The sequence below is a fragment of the Macrobrachium nipponense genome, chromosome 6 (genome assembly GCF_015104395.2).
Source record: "Macrobrachium nipponense isolate FS-2020 chromosome 6, ASM1510439v2, whole genome shotgun sequence".
Classification (NCBI taxonomy): domain Eukaryota; kingdom Metazoa; phylum Arthropoda; class Malacostraca; order Decapoda; family Palaemonidae; genus Macrobrachium; species Macrobrachium nipponense.
The window spans coordinates 63,035,940-63,059,175 of NC_061108.1; the positions used below are offsets into that span (position 1 = coordinate 63,035,940).

Here is a 23,236-nt window from a genome sequence, read left to right on the forward strand (position 1 = left end):
ATTTGTCAGAGGATCCTTACAGGGGAAAAAGGACTCATATTGTAGAGTACTAGTGACTCTTGTGCCTGAGTCTAAAGCCATAACTGACAGTCCAAAACTAAAGACAAATATCACTTCCATATATGAAGATGTGCACCTATACACCAATGTGCACCTTCACGTTCCCAAATTCAATAGCAGGATTTCCTAACAACTAACGATAATATACAAAGCAAGGTTACTATCATATCTGGTTCAGGAGGGAGCATCCCCACTGCAACAACAGGGCCAAGGGTTTACACCTCATGCAACATTTAAACATTTTGCAAGTAATATGAGTCAACAACTTACATCTCACCTAAGCTGCATGACCACCTCCTTTAGTGAAAGGTTTTAAAGGAAATAAAGATGTGCTTACGATATGGAAGTCATGATGATTACTTTCAAAAATGGTAAAAGCTCCAGAATCAACTCCGTGTGCATTGACTTAAGCATTCTTGGCCTCCTAACACCACAGATAAAATACTCAACTCCTCCTCTTAAAGGTTTATGTATGTCCAGGTAAACCCATAAGAGTTCTAACTGGACATTATGACAACTACTTCTTCCATGCCAATCAAAGCAGTAAAATTAAGCACTGTCAAAAAACTGGGAAGGGCTTTCACTTCTAATCTTTTCTCTAAGCAATGAAAGAAAAGAGAGAGGTTGCCATTAGAACAAAGCCTACATACAAGAAAGGACTTGAAGCTCACTTATATAAGCCCTTAAGAGTTCTAACTGGACATAAGACAGCCACTTCAGCATTACCTATCTAAACAGTTAAATTAGGCACTGTCACAATCTGAGAAGGGCTTTTGCTCCTACTGTATATTTTTTCTCTAAGCAATGAAAGAAAAGAGAGGTTGCCAGTAGAACATAGCACACATACAAGAAGGGGTTTGAAGCTCACTAACACACTTTGCCTCACCAAAAGATAATAGAAAGGTGTCTTTAAAGTTCTTAAGCGATGCCTTATCAAAAGGCTCAAACTGAGGTCATATTAAAATCTGGAGGACTACATTTAAATTTCATTATAAACCATGATAGGAAAATTGAAATTTCCAGCACTAAAAATAGCAAACCTGTTCAAACTTTAAATCTTGAGCTATATTCCAGTTAGCATGATGCAGAACTGAATGCAATGCAAAGGAGTATCCTTTGACTGCTGTGACAGAAATCTGCCTTGCATACTTGAGATACTGGCAGAACTTAAATCAGGCTGTCTAGTGAATGGGTGCTGGACATCACTGAACAAGCATGAAGATCAATAAACTGAGCACTAATATTGATACACAAGTCGCACAGTGGAGGGCCTTCCAGACTTAAGGATTGATTCCTTGGCTATTTGAGAAATGCCCTAGTAACTGATACCAGACATAGACAATCCCCGCATGGTCAAATAAAGCATGTGAAGGTTAGATGGAACCTTCTCAGATAAGACTGTATTGAAAAGACCTTTCCTTTGTGGAATATGAACATCTACCACCAGGATAGGAAGTTAGGGGAACCATTCCCTTTGGGGCCACCGACGAGGTATCAAAATCATCCTTGTGTTCTGCAAAGCTAAAAACTTGTTGAGTATTTCCTTAGAGCAGAAAACAGAGAAAAAGCATAAAGGTCTATGCTCGACCATTCTGGTGGATGGCATCAACTGCCCATGCCTGAAGATCCTGGCATGGAGGGCAGTAAACTGAGATAGTAGTGTTTTGGGAAGTCATGAACAGAGTGGTGTTTGGGTTTCCCCAGAGGTTCCACACCTAGCAAACCTGAGGAAGAGGACACTATCTGACTGAAGACCTTGCCCTTTTCTGCTGAGTTGATCTTCAATAACTATGTTTTTCTCTTGAACAAAATGAGGTAAAGGAATGGTGCTGCTGGGCTCTGTCCAGAGGAGAAGGAACAAATCTCTTGATCTGTGTCTTCTTGTTGTCTTATGTAAGATTTCGAGAGGTTGCATAGCCAGAAAAGACTGTAATCATACTGTCTCTGATTAGATGTTCTGCTTACATAGGACCATTCCAAACTGCCAAAAGCTGTAGATTGTTAACCTTCCAACTCCATGATATCAAATGTTTCTCAGAATGACCCCAATCTGCCTCTAAGACATCTGAGGACAGTGTAAAGGTTCTAAAGGTCTACAGGCCAACCCAGTAAAGTTCTCAAAAGTTTGTAGAAAACACCCCAAAAAGAGAGATAATCTTCATCCCAAGATAAACAATTGACTGGATCAGAAAACCTTTGATTAGTTAATATTGAACAAAATGTCCAGCTCTGAGGTTAGGCATAAAACACAATTCTTCACCCTCAAGGTGGTCAGAAACATACTGGTGAGAACAAACCAGTCTTTCAAAAATGAGAGAACTACTCCGATACCAAGCAGATGAATCCACCATGCTAAAATCTCTAACACACAGGAGAATACTTTTCTTCGATGATGGTGTACCAGGATGTGGCAGTGCATATCCTACATGTCGATAGAAACATCCTAGCCCTTCCAAAAGGCTGCCAGGGCCAAACTGATTGACTCATCAGAAAGGGACTAACATGAATAAACTTGTTAACATTGAATATGCCTATGGCTTAATGTCCTCATTTTATAACAACTGTCTAATTTAACCCTCCCAACTCTGAACTTTTCTGTGTGAAGAGCATGGCAAGAAGGATATCAGGAAGTTGATAAGGGTAAAAATATAACAAAAGGTACAAAGTATCCTTCCCTGACACCCATCACTACCAAAGATTCTTCTTGGCACTTTGCCAGACACTTCTGAAACTCTGCACACAGCCCTTTGAGGATTCACAAAGCCTGCTTAAACTGAGAGTTCAAAACATGTGGACTTTTCCATTTAGAATGTGAACCAGATCACTACTGAAGCAAAACTCGAGAGTGGTTGGGGTATTCTACAAGGAGTTTACATACAAAAAAGGCTATAGGGGCAAGACTTTAGTGGGATGACTTCCAAAGCAGAGCAAAGAGTTTTCTAATTTCCTGATTCGAAACATCTTAGGTGATGGCCTTAAACACTAAGGGGAAAAGGAGACAACGCTGGGACACTGTCAAAAACAGCTACTAATGGGTAAGGAGGGCTAAGTTAAGCGTAACTTAAATTAACCAGACCACTGAGCTGATTAACAGCTCTCCTAGGGCTGTCCCGAAGGATTAGATATTTTTATGTGGCTAGAGACCAATTGGTTACCAAGCAACGGGACCTACAGCTTATTGTGAGATCCAAACCACATTATATAAAGAATGAATTTCTAATCACCAGAAACTAACTCTTCAGGTTCCATGTTGGAAAAAGGTCTATCAATGAGAGGTTACAATTCTGATGCATCATCAAGAAACTCTACCTCTTCAGGACTAATATTTATAGCTATTAGCAACATCATCTCTTTTATGTATTGACAAACGTAGATATCGACATATACAAGCAATACATTACATGCATATAATATAATATATAATATATATATATATATATATATATATATATATATATATATATATATATATCTATATATATATGTATATATTTGCATATATGCACAGGGGTTCCGTTATCGACAAGGTGCTGATAAGCCAAAACCGCCATTAACCAAAACTCAGCGATTTATGGCACATAAGACACTGATATCCGGTTAATAGTTCTGATGACAGGTTGATGGTGCCTCTGTTAGGTATGTTATGGCACCATAACTCGAAACAGCAAAATTATAAAGCCAATCACACCTGCTTCGTTATGTAGACGACATCTTAGCATGCTGGAAAAGTGAGTGGGGCAACTTTGATGTCTTTCTACAAAAATTAAATTCCTTAGTCCCGAGCATAAAATTTAAAATAGAATGCCAAATCTTCTTTTTCGATGTCATTATCATCAGAACTAATGACAACTACAAATAATTCACTGTCTTCAGAAAAGCAACATTCTTACTTTCACATATACATTTTTACAACTATCATGACATTTCAGTTAAACTTGGCATAGCAAGTATATTTCTTAAGAGCCCTGAGAATTTGCTCTCCAGAATTTCTTAGCAAAGAACTAGAAACAATCAGAAAACAACTTATTTGTTAAAATACCACAAGCACATAATATAAAAAGCCATACATAAAGCAAAGAGCCTTTTTTACAAACCCACAGAAAACAAAGAAAAGGAAAAATGCACGGTAATGTGATATGACTGAAACACATACACACACACACACACACACACACACACACACACATATATATATATATATATATATATATATATATATATATATATATATATATTATATATATAATCCATGGCGGGTCAGGGAAAGGCACTATCCATATGCATTTTATTAAAATATATGCCGATGTTTCACTACTCCACATAGTTGCATTTTCTAAGCTGCAAACAAGCGAACATAAAAAGCCAAATTAGATTTAGAGTTTCTACAGTGCTGCCAACTGAATAACATAGTACCAAGGTTTGCTAAGTTTAAGCTATATAAGACTTCTCTGTATCACTCGGAATTCTTTACCGATGCTACCAAGAAATTGTTAGAAATTGAGATAAATTCAAAATACAATGATTTAAAGAGACTCATTGACACGGTCTATGAACATAAAACGAAAGTGTTCGAATCACTCACTTTTTTAGATTCTGTTATTTTCACTCGACTTTTTAACAAGACCATTAATAGCTTCCTTCGGTGTATTATTATTAGACATGATAAGAAGTTAAAAGAGTTTAGGTGTCACTATTCCTGTTTTCAATAAAAACATAAATTCTGTCTTCAACCTGTCAAATAGAGTATTGTCGAAGAGGGAGGAATTTCTTCCCTCTTTGGGACTGGACTTCTGTCTCCCGAATTTTAAACCTAGTTACCAACAATTTTTTCTCCCTATAGAATCACTGTTTCACAGGATTATTGACCTTCCTTTTAGCACTAATATAGATAGCCTAAGATCACAGATTTCAGCCTTAGCCCACAGCACCTTCAACAACTTAAAAACACGATGGACCCCATTCTTCGGGAGAAGATTACCTTACCCTTAAGAACTTAGCCAACAATAAAGACATCATTATCGTCAAGCCGGACAAAGCTAGGGGTACGGTTATTCTCAATAAACATGAATACATAAATAAAATGGAAAATATCCTGGATGATACATCAAAATTTGAAAAATTCGATTCCCCTGACTTGTATAATATAATTAAATCCAAGGATAAAATTAACCAATTCCTCAGAGCATTGAAACAAAATGATGTCCCAATGCGTCCTATTCTTTCCTCTATTAACACAGCCAATTATAATCTTGCTAAATTCCTAGTACCTATTCTGGAACCATTAACTAAGGGCCCTTACACCTTAACGTGTTCTGCCGACTTCAAGGATGAAATTATCAAACAGGACTCCGACTTATTCATGGTTAGCCTGGACATTGAATCTTTGTTCACCAACGTCCCTGTGGGGGAAACCATTCAGATTATTTTAAATAAGCTTTTTCCTGATGACGATGCTTTATTTCATAATTTCAGCAAGAATCTTTTTAAACAGTTTTTAGAGCTGGCCGTGCTCCTGGACACAGCCCTCATTTTCAATGGAGTTCTGTACAAACAGGTGGAGGGAATGGCCATGGGAAGTCCTTTGGGACCTAAGTTCGCCAACATTTTTATGAACTCTCTGGAAGAGCACATAATGGACACCTACCCCTTATCCTTAATTGCTTTATTTTATAAACGTTATGTTGTTGACACGTTTGTCCTATTTAAACAAGATTTTAATGCAGATTCTTTCTTGGACTTCGTCAATACCCTACACCCTAACATAAAATTTACGCTAGAAAAAGAATCTAACAGTAAACTCCCATTTTTGGATGTTCTTGTTTCCAAGAACTTTGTAGGATTCCACACAGGTATATATCGTAAAGGTAAGTGTACGGGTTTAGGTATGAATTTTTATAGCTCGTGCTATTTTAATTTTAAATTAAACACTGTTTCTATCCTCCTCCACAGGGCATTTACTCTGTCATCTAATTGGCTGACCTTTCATGAAGAAATAACAACTCTTTCAAACTATTTCAGGAACAACTGTTTTCCATCAAAACTATTCTTCAGACAGTTAAATAGTAGTATGTTGAATAAGAAGATGACACCACCTCCTCTATATCACACTGTCCCTAAAATGAATTTGTACGCGGCATTCCCCAACATACAAAATGACACTTTCAGGAAGAAATTTCTAACCATCATTCAAAAAGAATTACCGGCCCTCAACCTGAAACTCCTTCCGAAGAATCCCCGAACAGTTGGCTCTCTCTCCAAGTTCAAAGACAAGCTCAGTCCTTTGTTTACATCCAACGTTATATATAAGAACAAGTGCCACAGATGTAGTCAGGGGATCTATGTCGGATGCACAAAGTGGCTGTGGCGAGTGCGCATTGATGCTCACAGAGGGGTCCGCTTCAGAACTGGGAGCAGATTGTCTAGCCCTGAACAATCTAATATTAAAAACCATTCAAAAATATGTAAAACCTATATAGACAATAAAAATTTTTCAATAGTAGGACAGGTACAAAAAGAAAACGACTTAACAATACTGGAATCCATTATTATCAAATTCACTGTACCACCGTTAAACTCCCAAACGTCATCCACTCTGTTTATTGCCTGATGGTCTTGTTCAGCTGTTTTTCTCTGTATGTTTGTTATTGTTCTCTCTCTCTCTCTCTCTCTCTCTCTCTCTCTCTCTCTCTCTCTCTCTCGTTGTAATTCTATACGAGTACAGTAGTATGTTTTTAACTTCCTTCTGGGTAGGTTGTCACCAGCCATTTGCTTGTTCTTTAAGTAAATGTTTTATCAATTATATTCTGAATGTTTTAATTTAATTATAAATGTAATTCGGATTTTATTAGTTTATTGATTGCCATGTTCACTTGTTTGCAGCCTAGAAAATGCAATTATGTGGAGTTGTAAAACGTCGGCATATATTTTAATAAAATGCATATGGATAGTGCCTTTCCCTGACCTGCCTTGGATTGTTCTTTGAGCTGTTGCTCCGGAAATTGGAGTTATATATATATATATATATATATATATATATATATATATATATATATATATATAAATATAATATATATATATTAAATAAATAATTAAATATATATTATATAATTATATATATATAATATATATATTAATATATAATATTATAAATAAAAATTATATATAATAAATATATATATAAATAAATTTATAGATATCTATATATATATATATACATATAATATATATATATATATAAATATATTATATAAATATATTATATATTATTATTAATATATAATAAAATATATTATAAATCATATATATATACATATATTCTATATATATATATATATATATTATATATATATATTAAGATATATATATATATATATATATATATATATATATATATTAAATATATCTATATAATATAAATATAAGATATATATATAATATATATAATATTATAAATCCACACATCAAAGGGTACTATAGTAGGCAGGAGAAGGGCGCAGGAACATATACACATCCATTTGATACATTTATTGTCAACGCGTTTCTTGACCCATGGTCACATCATCAGGACATCTATATAAAAAGGAATCCGAGCACATAATAAAAGAAAACATATATAAAGCATAAGAAAACTTAAAATGGAAACTAAGTTGAACTTAAATACTGAAACACACTTAAATACATTTACACATTAAAAACCAAGCTTAAAATGATCCTTAAAAAACTAAACTTAATAAAAGAAAAAATAAAGGTAAACGAACTTAAAATGGAGAGCAAGGCGCACCTCTCAAAATGACAGAGACAAACGCACTAAAAGAATACACAAGAACAGAAAAAGAAGGCGGACAAATATATATATATAAAAAAAAAAAAAAAAAAAAAAAAAAAAACAAGCTAGTTATGCTATGACAGGGAACAGCCGATGATTGGCAATTTAACGAAGGTACAATTCTCTTTATTAGCAGACTTTCCAAGAGAAGCAGTTCTCCAGGTTCCTTGACTTGGCCAATTATTTTAAAGTTGTCATATTTGATCGATGTCTTGCAACTTCTAGCGTGCGATCTTATATTGGAAAGTTCGGGATTAGACAATCTGCAGCCCGTACGATAACTCACGCCCATGTGAGAATCGGCCCTGACCTTGAGGAGACGCCGAGTCGAACCAACGTAATTCCCGGAACTACATCCGGGGCACTTGTACTCGTATACGACGCCCGACGTCATCAAAGGACAGAGCCGATCCTTGAAGGGAAACAAAGAGCCAATAGTTTTTAGGATTTTTTCGGAATTAATTTTATATTTAGAGCACCAATATGATTTTCAATAATTTTAGCACACTGCTTGGCAAAGTTCTGATTGGTGGGTAAAAAACAAAAGCTTGCGTATATAGTAAGTTTAGGTACGTTACATTTAGGTGTTAAGGGTGCAAGTTTTTTATCAAGAACTTTCTTAATAACCTTAAGTACTAGATGGGCAGGGAAACAGTTGTTACGGAAGTAGTGCTTAAGGAAGAGAATTTCAGAATGAAAAGAGAGCCAATTAGAAGTTAGAGATAGAGCCCGATGTACCAAGGTATGCACAGAATTAATTTTAAAATTAATAAAACAAAAACTATAAAAATTGGAGCCGAGTCCGGTGAATGTACTTTTCCTAAAAATGGTCGTGTTAAAATGATCATTGTCCTTAGTAACTAAAACATCAAGGAAAGCCAACTTACCGTCTTGTTCTTTTTCAATAGTAAAATTAATATTATTATGGAGAAGTTGTTGGCTAGGTTAGGAATCTGTCAGCATCATATTCATTTTTCAATAGAACGAATGTGTCGTCTATATACCTGGCGTAAAATAAGGGACAGAAGGACAAGGGGCACTCCTCCATTACTTGCTCCTCCAGGGAACACATGAAAATGTTGGCAAAGGTGGGGCCGAGGGAGACCCCATCGCCATCCCATCGATCTGTTTAAAAAGCTGGTTACTAAAAACAAAGGCCGTGTCCAGCACGGCTAATTCTAAAAGTGTTTTAAAAGATTCATAATTAAAATTACAATATATAAAGTCAGGTGTAGGGAACAATTTGGTTAAAATAAGATCAATGGTCTCCCTCACAGGAACGTTGGTAAAGAGGGATTCTACATCTAAACTGACCATATACAAATCTGAGTCTTGTGAGAGGATCTTAGTTTTAAAATCTTCGGAGTTTCTTAGGGTATATTCATTCCGGGTCAACGGCTCCAATAAAGGTACCAGAAACTTAGCAAGCTTGTAGTTGGCGTATTGTAGGAGGCTAGGATAGGGCGGAGGGGAACCCCTTGTTTGTGGATCTTAGGCAGGCCGTACAGGATACCAAAGGAGGACCCGCTGGAAAAAAGATCATCATAAGTTTTCTCATTTATTATTCCTTCAGTTTTGAGAGACCGTAAAAATCTATTGATCCTGTCTTCTATCCGGTAAATTTCTTGATATTTGGGTTGTCCAATTTTAAAATTGGACAACCCAACTATCAAGAAATTTACCGGATAGAAGACAGGATCAATAGATTTTTACGGTCTCTCAAAACTGAAGGAATAATAAATGAGAAAACTTATGATGATCTTTTTTCCAGCGGGTCCTCCTTTGGTATCCTGTACGGCCTGCCTAAGATCCACAAACAAGGGGTTCCCCTCCGCCCTATCCTAGCCTCCTACAATACGCCCAACTACAAGCTTGCTCAAGTTTCTGGTACCTTTATTGGAGCCGTTGACCCGGAATGAATATACCCTAAGAAACTCCGAAGATTTTAAAACTAAGATCCTCTCACAAGACTCAGATTTGTATATGGTCAGTTTAGATGTAGAATCCCTCTTTACCAACGTTCCTGTGAGGGAGACCATTGATCTTATTTTAACCAAATTGTTCCCTACACCTGACTTTATATATTGTAATTTTAATTATGAATCTTTTAAAACACTTTTAGAATTAGACCGTGCTGGACACGGCCTTTGTTTTTTAGTAACCAGCTTTTTAAACAGATCGATGGGATGGCGATGGGGTCTCCCCTCGGCCCCACCTTTGCCAACATTTTCATGTGTTCCCTGGAGGAGCAAAGTAATGGAGGAGTGCCCTTGTCCTTCTGTCCCTTATTTTACGCCAGGTATATAGACGACACATTCGTTCTATTGAAAAATGAATATGATGCTGACAGATTCCTAAACCTAGCCAACAACTTCCATAATAATATTAATTTTACTATTGAAAAAGAACAAGACGGTAAGTTGGCTTTCCTTGATGTTTTAGTTACTAAGGACAATGATCATTTTAACACGACCATTTTTAGGAAAAGTACATTCACCGGACTCGGCTCCAATTTTTATAGTTTTTGTTTTATTAATTTTAAAATTAATTCTGTGCATACCTTGGTACATCGGCTCTATCTCTAACTTCTAATTGGCTCTCTTTTCATTCTGAAATTCTCTTCCTTAAGCACTACTTCCGTAACAACTGTTTCCCTGCCCATCTAGTACTTAAGGTTATTAAGAAAGTTCTTGATAAAAAACTTGCACCCTTAACACCTAAATGTAACGTACCTAAACTTACTATATACGCAAGCTTTTGTTTTTTACCCACCAATCAGAACTTTGCCAAGCAGTGTGCTAAAATTATTGAAAATCATATTGGTGCTCTAAATATAAAATTAATTCCAAAAAATCCTAAAACTATTGGCTCTTTGTTTCCCTTCAAGGATCGGCTCTGTCCTTTGATGACGTCGGGGCGTCGTATACGAGTATACAAGTGCCCCACCGGATGTAGTTCCGGGAATTACGTTGGTTCGACTCGGCGTCTCCTCAAGGTCAGGGCCGATTCTCACATGGCGTGAGTTATCGTACGGGCTGCAGATTGTCTAATCCCGAACTTTCCATATAAGATCGCACGCTAGAAGTTGCAAGACATCGATCAAATATGACAACTTTAAAATAATTGGCCAAGTCAAGGAACTGGAGAACTGCTTCTCTTGGAAAGTCTGCTAATAAAGAGAATTGTACCTTCGTTAAATTGCCAATCATCGGCTGTTCCCCTGTTCATACATAACTAGCTTGTTTTTTTTTTTTTTTTTTTTTTTTTTTTTTTGTATATTATATATTTTGTCCGCCTTCTTTTTTCTGTTCTGTATTCTTTTAGTGCGTTTGTCTCTGTCATTTTGAGAGGTGCGCCTTGCTCTCCATTTTAAGTTCGTTTTACCTTTATTTTTTCTTTTATTAAGTTTAGTTTTTTAAGGATCATTTTAAGCTTGGTTTTTAATGTGTAAATGTATTTAAGTGTGTTTCAGTATTTAAGTTCAACTTAGTTTCCATTTTAAGTTTTCTTATGCTTTATATATGTTTCTTTTAATTATGTGCTCGGATTCCTTTTTATATAGATGTCCTGATGATGTGACCATGGGTCAAGAAACGCGTTGACAATAAATGTATCAAATGGATGTGTATATGTTCCTGCGCCCTTCTCCTGCCTACTATATATATATATTATATATATATATATATATAATATATATATATATATATATATATATATATATATATATATATATATATATATATATATATATATATATATATATATATATATATTATATATATATATATATATTTATATATATATAGTAATATATATATATATATATATATATATAATATTCCTGGGTTCGACCTGTGTCTGCCGGTGAAAAGTTCCTGTAGCTCACTTTTCTAAGTACAAATAGACCCTAAATATATCAGAGAAAAAAGCTAGCATGGTATGCTGAAGCTACTAACCTCAGCTCGATCACCCCAAGGGCGTCGGTATAGCACTAGGGCAGTTGGAAGCCACTACCAACAGGTCTTCTTGCCAATTAGAGGGTTCCTTTCAAAATCCCTCCCACGGCGAGAGCCGTTACAAAGGTTACTCCTCTTACCTTCCGCTCACACTCACTACTACTACTACTACACGCCCGCCATCTTCATTCCTGTAATTAGCCTTTGTGTGTTCGCACACGTCTTCAATTGCTCCCTTGGTGCCTTAATTTGCCAAAGCTACATCTTACGTGGAACTCTCTGCTTCTTCAATCCAACTTGAGTATTCCAAATTGCGTTTTCATAATTCGTATGGTTACAATGCATTCCATTTTTAGCCTTTGGTCCCTTAAAAAACGTACTGGGGTGCCACTAGTTCATCCGCCATTTGGGTGCATCATCAGATGCATGCGTTATTATTATTGGTTATTTCCTTTATTTTTATTTTATTTTTATTTTTATTTTATGTTAATTTTATATTCCATATCATCTATGTGCCTTGTAGGGCTACTAGCTAGCCTATCGTATTTATTATCGTAGAGGAGGGAGTCCTCTCTCTCTCTCTGCCGATACGAGACATGCATGTGTTATTGTTTTAATGCGAACCAGATAGGTTTTTTATTTATGCACGTTTATGATTTTATATCACTGAAGAGGTTGGATGAGTTGCTTTCCTTCCCTAGCTTAACCGACCAGGCCTAGATTAGGTTTTGGAAGGTAGGCTAGGTGCCCCTACCCCTATACCCTTACCTCTCCCCCCGTCCACACTATGGTGCTAACGGGGAGGATACCAAGGATAGAGAGTATGTCTCTTGTCATACTGTTGGACCTATCCTCCCTACCCGACCAGATCGAAAATTTCGAGTATGGAAGGTTTGGTTGAGTGCCCACCGTCCACGCCATGAAGTCCTTGGAGGTTTATCTGGCCTACCTGACCGGATCCATAGTGATCTCGGAGAGTTAGGTTAGATCCATGCTGGGTATTTTCCTTACACCTTATGTTCCTCTGGCAATTCTTCCATGATACCTCATTATTGTATTGTATATTATATTGTTTATTGTATATTATATTATTAATGCACATTTATGATTTTCATATCACAAGAGGTTGGATGAGTTGCTTTCCTTACCTAGCTTAACGACCAGGCCTAGATTAGGTTTTGGAAGGTAGGCTAGGTGCCCCTACCCCTATACCCTTACCTCTCCCTCCGTCCGCGCTACGGTGCTAATGGGGATGATATCAAGGATAAAGAGTATCTCTCTTGTCATACTGTTGGACCTATCCTCCCTACCTGACCAGATCGAAAATTTCGAGTATGGAGGGTTTGGTTGAGTGCCCACCGTCCACGCCATGACGTCCTTGGAGGTTTATCTGGCCTACCTGACCGGATCCATAGTGATCTCGGAGAGTTAGGTTAGGTCCATGCTGGGTATTTTCCTTACACCTTATGTTCCTCTTGCAACTCTTCCATGATACCTCATTATTGTATTGTATATTATATTGTTTATGCACATTTATGATTTCATATCACTGAGAGGTTGAGAGGTTGGAAGTGTTGCTTTCCTCCCCTGGCTTACCCGACCAGGCCTAAACTAGGTTTTGGGAAGGTAGGCAAGGTGCCCCCTACACCTTTACCCCTTAGGCCTCTCCCCCGTCAGCGCTACGGTGCTTGTGGGGAGGGCATCAAGGATAGAGAGTCTCTCTCGTGTCATATTGTTGGACCTACCCTCCCTACCTGACCAGGTCGAAATTTCGATTTGAAGGGTTTAGTTGAGTGTTACCGTCCACACCATGATGTCCTTGGAGGTTTATCTGGCCTACCTGACCGGATCCATTGTGATCTCGGAGGGTTAGGCTAGTTCAACGCTGGGTATTCTCCTGACACCTTATGTTCCTCTTGCAACTCTTCCATGGTACCTCACTATTGCATTGTATATTATATTGTTAATTTGGGTGGTCTGGTATGTATATCGCCTTGGCCTCCTGCCCCCTTTAGTAGTAGGCTATGACCTTCCGTTCGAGAGTGATCACCGATCGGTCGTTGTACCAGTCACGACTGGCCATGGGCCCAGTCGGTCTACTACCTCCATAGTAGTAGGCTACACAGCTCTGATCGGGTATTGTGGCCAAACGATCACGACTGACCACCCCCCCCCCCCCCCGCCCCCCCCCCCACGCCCCTTCCCAGCTCGGCGTCTGCTGAGCACTGTCTTCTAGCTCGCGGTGCTAGTAACCTTACCGATGAACGGCCGCTAGAGTTTTTTCGTTCAAGTGGGGGGGGGGTAGGGTCGGAGGGGGAGGATTACTGGTATCATAAGTAATCACCTTGACGTCTCCGAGTGAGTAGCTCCGCCGGCTTGATAGTGGTCTAGCATCACACCAGCCAGTGGGCAGCGCACCGGATTGTACATTTATACTGCTTCGCCGCTCAGTTGTCTCTTCTCCCCGTAGCCTCTGCCGTCTCACTCAAGGAGAAATGGATCGGGCTGGGAGTTGCACTCCCCCCACTTGATGCGTTCAGGCTCAGGTATAGGATTTACCTTCTCCTGTTCCGCCCGTTTCAGTCCGGTTCCGCCGGCATTGCTTATGGCAACGAGATTATGAAACTCTGAGTAGGCTAAGCTCTTTAGGGATTACTCCTGGTTACCAGATATATATATAAAAACTCTATACATGTCTCCGGACCTTTAAGGTTCCGACGTAGTGTGACTCACCATCACACTCGCCACCGGAGGTTTTATTACTAGTTTTGTTTCCGCCGCTCAGTTTCTGTTCTCTCGTTTCGTTCACCACTCCGGTGGGGACGGTAGATGGTTTAAGTATACAACTACAACAATTCATAGCCTTCTGAATCAGTTCGACCGGACTAGAGATTAGGCCTTTCCTTCTCTCCGGTCCGGCGTGTCCCAGACCCCATACACTGGGCTGACCTCTACCTTCCGGAGGACGGAATCCGGAGCAGGCGAAAACATCTAGAGTTTTCTTTTATTCATGTTGAAGGGTGCCCCGCTACCCTTTTCCAAGCCCTGCGGCCATGTAGTCTGTCGGTCGCATTCCAACTGCGCCATGCAACTTGAGAGCTACATGGTCCAGCATCCCGACGCGTGAACCGTCTGCTACGACATGGTGGCGATTATTTCTGATGAGAAAGCTACCTTGTCCCTCCAGCATGGGACAAGGGTGGCTCTCAGGAAGGAGGTAGGTGGGGAAGTGAGTGAGGCAGGTAGTCTCTTTAAGTCCTACTCCTCCTTCTTCCTCTTCCTTCCGAGGCTTCTCTAAGTCCACCCCTGCTTGGGAAAGATCGGTTTCGGTCATTCCCACGATTAAAACAGTAAAACCAAGATCCCTTCCAAAGGGATCTAAACCGGCTTCGGCAGCGGTGACTAAGTCGTCTACGGCCCCGAAGCCGTCAACCTCTACTACTAAGTCGCCTGCTGTTAAAGCTTCTCCCCCTCCTGAGAGGTCGAGAGCCAAGTCCTCCAAATCTAAGACGACGGAGTCCGGATTTAATCAGGAGGCATTCGCTAACCTTCTAATGTTGAAGGTTAGGGAAGTAGTTGATGATTCGCTTCGGGCATGGATACCTCCGGCCAGACAATCATGTCCCTGACCAAGAGGATCAGACCCCTGGAGGTAATGATGACCGGGTTCCGCCAATTCGGAACCACGGCTCTGACCATGACAGTTCGGGATACGTCTAAGCTGCCGCCATTTGAGAATAACAACCCTTGGCGACAAGCATTACATGCCCCATTCTCAGATGGGTAGTTGACGATCGAAGGGTGCGGAACCCTCCTAGTGGAGGACTTTGAGTTCTTCATGGGGGGTTTCTAATTCCCATTCCCCGGACTCGTTAGGCTAGCGGAGCATGCACTAGTCAGAGTATTTAAGGTCCCGAAGGAGACAGTGATCTTCCCTAGGGACCAAGCTCAAGCTGTATGGGTTCGCACCCTTTCTGAATGGGGATGCATTAACATCAAACTGACGCCCCATAAAGGTAGCTTTACTATGTTTGTGATCCCAGAAGGAGTCCCATCACCCTGTGCAACCAAAGTGGCGGAACTAACCATGCAAGCTGCGGCAAAGCATAGACCCTTACCAGCTCTAAAGGAGATAGAGGCTACCTCTCTACTCTTCCCCGCAGATGTAGAGTTCTGAGATGACCCTCCGGCTACGTTTACGGCAGGTAAACTTGACCCGGATTGCGCCACCACCCTGTTGGCAGAGAAGCTATCTAGAATTCCGGACCACTTGGTCAAAGAGGAATTCAAGGCAAGAACCAGATTAGGAAGGTCGATCAACTCAGTCACTGCGGCAGAGTTGGTCGTGTCATCCTACACTGAAGAACAGTTGTTCCGGGTCCTCACGAAAGCCCTGTGGCAGTCTTTCCATACGGACCTGTACGATTTCATTATGGCGAGACGAGCCTGCAGAAAGTACGTCCTGGTGAGTGCCTCTATAAGGCACGAGCCTAACAGACTCATAAATTCCTCAATATGGGGAGAAAATCTGTTCCCGAAAGACAAAGTTAACAACGTCTTTCATGAGGCAGCCAGAGCTAACCAGAGTCTTCGGGTCCGTTGGGGACTTCCTTTCAAAAGGAAGTTTGATGGCCCAGGACCCCAATCCAGACCTAGGAAGAGGCCAAGGAAGTTTCATCCCTACTGGACCTCTCATCCTCAGGCGATAGTGCAAGCAGTGCGGTCTCTCAGGTTGGTAAGCCTTCGACATCTAAGGCTCAACCGCAGCAGCAGCTTGTTCTGGTACAAACTACATCGGCTCAGCAGCCTTCAGCCTCAACAGCCATAGTAACCTCCCCAGCCTTCAACCCCTCCTATGAGTCGCGAGGGGCATTTCACGGCTACAATAGGCATGCCGGAAGTAGCAGAGCCTGGCTACGTGGCGGAGCAAGAGGTAGAGGCTTTGGAGGAGGCAGAAGAAGAAGCAGACCTGCAGCCAACCAGTGAGAGCCCGCAGGTGGGAGGGAGATTATATCTCTTCCGGGACCATTGGACCTTCAGTCCATGGGCCCACAGTATAGTCTCCAAAGGTCTAGGGTGGAAATGGGAGAAAGGGCCCCCTCCACCGATCAGTTTTCACTAGACCGACAACGGACCTTCTAGACTATGCCAAAGATCTCCTCCAAAAGAAGGCTATAAAGGAAGTAAAACACCTAAAGTTTCAAGGACGTCTGTTCAGTGTCCCAAAAAAGGACTCGAACAAAAGGAGAGTGATTCTGGACTTTTCCCGTCTCAACTATTACATTCAATGCGACAGATTCCGCATGTTGACCATCTAGCAGGTGCAGACCTTACTTCCCCGCGTGGTCGTCACCACCTCTATAGATCTTACAGACGCTTACTATCATGTTCCGATAGCAAGGAACTTCTCTCCGCACCTAGACTTCAAACTAGGAAAACAAGCTTACTCATTCAGTTATGCCGTTCGGGCTCAACATTGCGCCTAGGTCTCCTGGTTGTTGAATGATGTACTTAAATTAGCCTCAGACACTGATAATGAGTCATGCTCATATATAACCCTTCTCAGAAAGACCGTATTCTTAATGGCCCTGGCTTCAGGTGCCAGAATATCTGAACTCTCGGCTCTCTCTAGAAATCCAGATCATGTTGAATTCCTCCCGTCATGTTGAATTCCTCCCGTCGGATGAAGTATTACTATCCCCAGATCGGAAATTCTTGGATAAGAATGAGGACCCACAAAACAGATGGGCTCCATGGAAGGTTATTCCTCTGACGCAGGACGCATCATTGTGTCCTGTAGTTACTCTTAAATCCTATCTGGCCAGGACTTCCGAAAAAACTTCAGGCCCCTTTTTCATTAGAGAGAAAGGTGGTACAATTTCTCTTAAAGGTATTAGACAACAAATACTCTACTATATTAAACAGGCCAACCCGGATTCAATCCCACACGTCCATGACATCCGGGCAGTGGCTACCTCCATTAACTATTTTCACAATATGAATTTTGAAGACCTGAAGAAATGTACAGGTTGGAAATCTCCAGCAGTATTTAAACACCACTATCTCAAGAACTTAAAGGCCCTTAAATTCTCAACAGTGGCTGCAGGGAGCATAGTCTCCCCTGAGTGACCGAGTCTTATCAACTTCTTTCCTTAGCCCTTTTTTGTCAGCCCCTTTCCCTTAAATACTCTCTCCTTCCTACCTGCCTCGCTCTTATTCCCTGCCAACCCTCTCTCTTCCAGGCCGGGCTGGTTTGTTGCCATCCCGTCACTGGAACTTGTACATAGCATTGAGACCACATTGGTATCACTAACATGTCTGTACATAATCTATTGTATATTGCTTCAGATACCATTCTGTTATATTGTTTTATTATTACTAGTTTTAAGCTCTAGTTTGGGTCCTAATTAGAATTAGTAAGTAAGTTGTCCGCCTGGCCTTATTAGGGAGCATTAAATTTATTCTAAATGAAACTTAGGTTTCATTATCCCTTTTATATACTTGTTTGGTATCTGTTAAGCTTGGATGGCAATTCTCTGATACTTTTTCACCGGCAGACACAGGTCGAACCAGAAAAGGGATTTTGATAAAGGAAAAATCTATTTCTTGGGGAAGACCTGTGTTGCCCGGTGAACCCATCCCTTCTTCTATTCCCACCCTTAGCCAGTCCCAGCTTGGGTGTCCATTCCAGGAATGAAGATGGTGGGCGTGTTGTAGTAGTAGTAGTAGTAGTAGCGAGTGCGAGCGGAAGGTAAGAGGAGTAACCTTTGTAACGGCTCGCGCCATGGTAGGGATTTTGAAAGGAATCCTCTAATTGACAAGAAGACCTGTTGGTAGTGGCTTCCACTCGCCCTAGTGCTATACCGACACCCTCGGGGTGATCGAGCTGAGGGTAGTAACTTCAGCATACCATGCTAGCTTTTTTCTCTGGTATATTTAGGATCTACGATCTATTAATACGTAGAAAAGTGAGCTACAGGAACTTTTCACCGGACGACACAGGTCTTCCCCCAGAAATAGATTTTTCCTTTGTCAAAATCCCTTTTATATATATATATATATATATATATATATATATATATATATATATATATATATATATATATATATATATGTATATATATATAATATATATATATATATATATATATATTTATATATATATATATATGTATATATATGCTTAAAAAAATCACAGTAGATGCACATAACTTCATTAAATAAGCGAATCCCACAGGAAAATTATATGCCTATGATTTTCCTGTGGCATTTGCATATATACACACCACATCCTAATATATATATCATATATATATATATATACACACACCATATATATATATATATATATAATATATCTATATATATATTATATATATATATATATATACATATATATATACATATATATATATATCTATTATACTATATATATATATATAATATATATATAATATATACATATATATATACCTACACATCACACACACACATATATAGATATATATATATATATATATATATATATTATTTTTATTATTATATATATCTATATATATAATATATATATTATATATATCATATATATAATCTATATATATATATATATATATATATATATATATATATATATATATATATATAGATATATATTATATATACAGTGGACCCCCGTATTCGCGTTCTCCGGATTCGCGGACTCGCACATTCGCGGATTTTTCTTTGGAACCTATCTAGAAATTATTCGCGGACGGACTTGCCCATTCGCGGAATTTTCCGACGAAAATAATCACTAATTAGTGTATTTTGATGTTATTTTCATGACTAAATACATTTTTATGATACAAAAATAATTTACTAATTTTTCAAATATTAATTTTGATTAATACTGTATTAGTAAGTTTATAAATTTAAATATCACATCTAAAAATAATAATTCTCTCTCTCTCTCTCTACTACAAAGATGTATGTTTTTTTGTATGATAAATAAATGATTTACTATTTTAAAATATTAATATTAATTTATACAGCAATAATATCAATTCATTAAAGAAAATACCACAGTGAATTAGTAATATTTTAGCTTATAAATTTAAAAAATTATGGAAGAATGAAGGAAATCCCAGTCAGATTCTTTCTAAAAAACACTCAGATATACGTATCAAGTGGACCGAAGGGGAAAGGAGCTGATTTGTTGCTGTCAAGTGGGCATGAATTTCCACCCCTCTCTCTCTCTCTCTCTCTTTTACTGAGATGAGAGATTTTTATGGTACATATATGCGTAATATGTTTATTAATATTTTCAAATAATAATAATAATAATAATAATAACTGTAATTACAAAAATCATATGTGAAAGTATTTTACAAATACGTACTACGATAATCTCTCTCTCTCTCTCTCTCTCTTCTCCTCCTACCCTTCCCTCCTCCTCCTCTCTCTCTCTCTCTCTCGTCTCTCTCTCGCTCGCTCTCTTCTCTCTCTCTCTTAAAGCGATGTATTTTTTTGGATGATGATTTACTAATATTCAAATATCAATATTAATGTAAACAGCAATAATATAAATTCATTAAAGAAAATACTAAAGTGAATTAGCAAGATTTTAGTTTATAAATAAAAAAGAATTATGTAACCCCGTGTCTTGTTACGTAGCCAGCTTTGTTGGCTGGGTTCCCACTGTCAAATCCAGTGTTGCCATCTCTTTCTCTTTTGCTGATATATATGAGATAATTTCTATGGTACATGTGTATGTTTATTAATATTTTCACATAATAATAATAATATAACTAATCTCAAAATTCACATGTGATAGTATTTTAAAGAAGTACAATAATCTATCCATTTCACTCTTTTAAATAAGGACAACCGTCTCTCCTCTCTCTCTCTCTCTCTCGTCTCTCTCTCTCTCTCTCTCTCTCTCTCTCTGTGTGCTATTGGCTGTTTATATATTTCTAATGGTAAAATGTATAAGATTACTTTAAAATGATATTAATAATACCAATTCAATGGTATATTTGATGTAGGATAATACTTTAAGTAGACATTTGGTATTTGTGATTTCAATGCAAGTGTTCCATTGTAAAAAGAAAATGGATGTCTCAAATAGTAACAGTATGAAAGAAAACGTGCATGACTGAATACTTATGGGGGGACTGAATTATTTTCACATACGTAACTAAGTCATTCAGTACGTACATAGTATGTATTTAGTATAAACATAAATGTAAGATTTACTTTAAAACAGTATTAAATAATATTTCAAACAAAGATTAATATGAAACATAAAAGGATATTTTATGTATAGTTTGATGAAGGATGGTTTTTTTAGGGATACTTTGGTGTTTACATGTTTAGGATAGGAGTTTATATATATATATATATATATATATATATATATATATATATATATATATATATATATATATATATATATACAGTAGTAACTCGAGATACGAAATTAATCCGTTCCAAGGCGCCCTTTGTATCATGAAGTTTTCGTATCTTGGACCACATTTTACATGTAAAATGGCTAATCTGTTCCAAGCCCTCCAAAAACACCCCAGTAAATTATATTTCCAGGCCTAAAACACATGTTCTAGGGTTACGACGCCGATCCGACGGAAGAAATATGACTCCAAAAAGGCAAATACTGTACATACTTGAGTAATATTCAACTGCATGTAATGTTCAACCCCATTTTTACTGCATATATTAGGACTTTAGCATATGTCCCTTAGCAATAAGCCTAGCCCATGTTAGCGGTTGCTACTGTAGCCCTGTCTATGATTCTGACATCTAAACCTAAGAGCTAAAAGCTTAGAATATGCCAATAAAATGTATAAATAATCAGTATGTACTCATTTCAAATAATTATTAATTAATCATTAACTATACTACACAAACAAAACAAAAAAAAACCTTCCAATCGATTGTTTACATTCAGCTCTTACCCGTCTTACGTCTTACGAGTACCGAATGAATGCCAAGTAATCATTTTTCCTAGCACACAGTAAGCCATAAATTTTCATTAGTATCTCTCTTCAACTAATGAAATTACCAAACAGTATAATAACCATTCATTTCTATTCTTTATTCTATCTTTACCTAATGGAGATACCGAGTTACTGACAGCTATAATGAAACATACGTATACATAACGTAATAATAAAACAGAAAAGAATTTTGTTTTTAAAAAATACGTATTTGTTGGCAGTCTGATTTATTTTATATTTTATGATATCTAATTCACAATTTTTTTATTAAATGTATTGCATGTACTCATTTCAAATAATTATATTAAGTAACCATTAACTATAATAAACAAACAAACAAAAACTTCCAAACTTCTGTTTACATCCAGCACTTAAGAGTATTGAACGATCACCAAGCAATCACTTTACACAGTAAGCCATAAATTTTCATTATCTCTCTTCAAACTACTGAAACTACCAAACAGTTATAATACCATTCATTTATTTCTATTCTTTATTCTATCTTTACCTAATTTTTTTTTTTATTAAATGTATTGCATGAATAAGTTTTTCAATTTACAGCATCCTTTTACCAATAGAATACTTAAAGCACAAGGGGTAGATGCTGACCAATAGGAGAGCAGGACCTTATGGGGTGACTAGCATCAGGAAGCAATGGGAGAGCGGGAGGATGGTGGCGAGTTTACTTAGTTGGCGGCGCGGGAGTTTTAAAATTGTTCTCGGTGGTCCGGGCGAATCTCGGGACTTTACAGCAACAACCTTTCATATCTTGAAAACTTTTCGTATGTAGAGCTCTAAAATTTTTCGTATTTGCTTTCGTATCTCAAGTTTTTCGTCGTAAGTTGAGCCTTTTGTATGTCGAGGTACCACTGTGTGTATGTATATTATCATTATATATATATATATATTCTATATATAATATCTATATAATATATTTAATTATATATATATATATATATATATCTATATAATAATATTATTCTATGTATATGCATATAATTTGCTCTCAAGAATTTTTTAACAAAGAACTTGAAACAATCAGAAACCAACTTATTTGTTAAAATAACACAAGCACATAATATAAAAAGCCATACATTAAAGCAAAGAGCCTTTTTTTTTCACAACCCAAAGAAAAGGAAAAATGCACGTTAATGTGATATATTATATAATATATATATATAATTAATCTATATATAATATATATTATATTATATATATTATTTGTTACATTTATTGACCGTCTCATCTCCCTAAGCATTTATTTAATCTATTTTATTTGTAAAAGAGCTGCAATATTCCCCCAAATATCAGCTGATTTTAGGCGGGAACCCAAAGCACACCAGCCAGAGATAGGAATTTCCTGTTAGAAGGGGAAAAATAAAGACTTCTCAGCCTTAAGGACG

The 23,236-nt window shown here is 37.8% G+C and overlaps 1 protein-coding gene across 1 annotated transcript in view; it reads right to left on the reverse strand.

Annotated features, from left to right (window-relative positions):
• Window positions 1–23,236, reverse strand: part of LOC135216338 (WD repeat-containing protein 19-like) — a 927,827-nt gene that overhangs the window by 240,190 nt on the left and 664,401 nt on the right.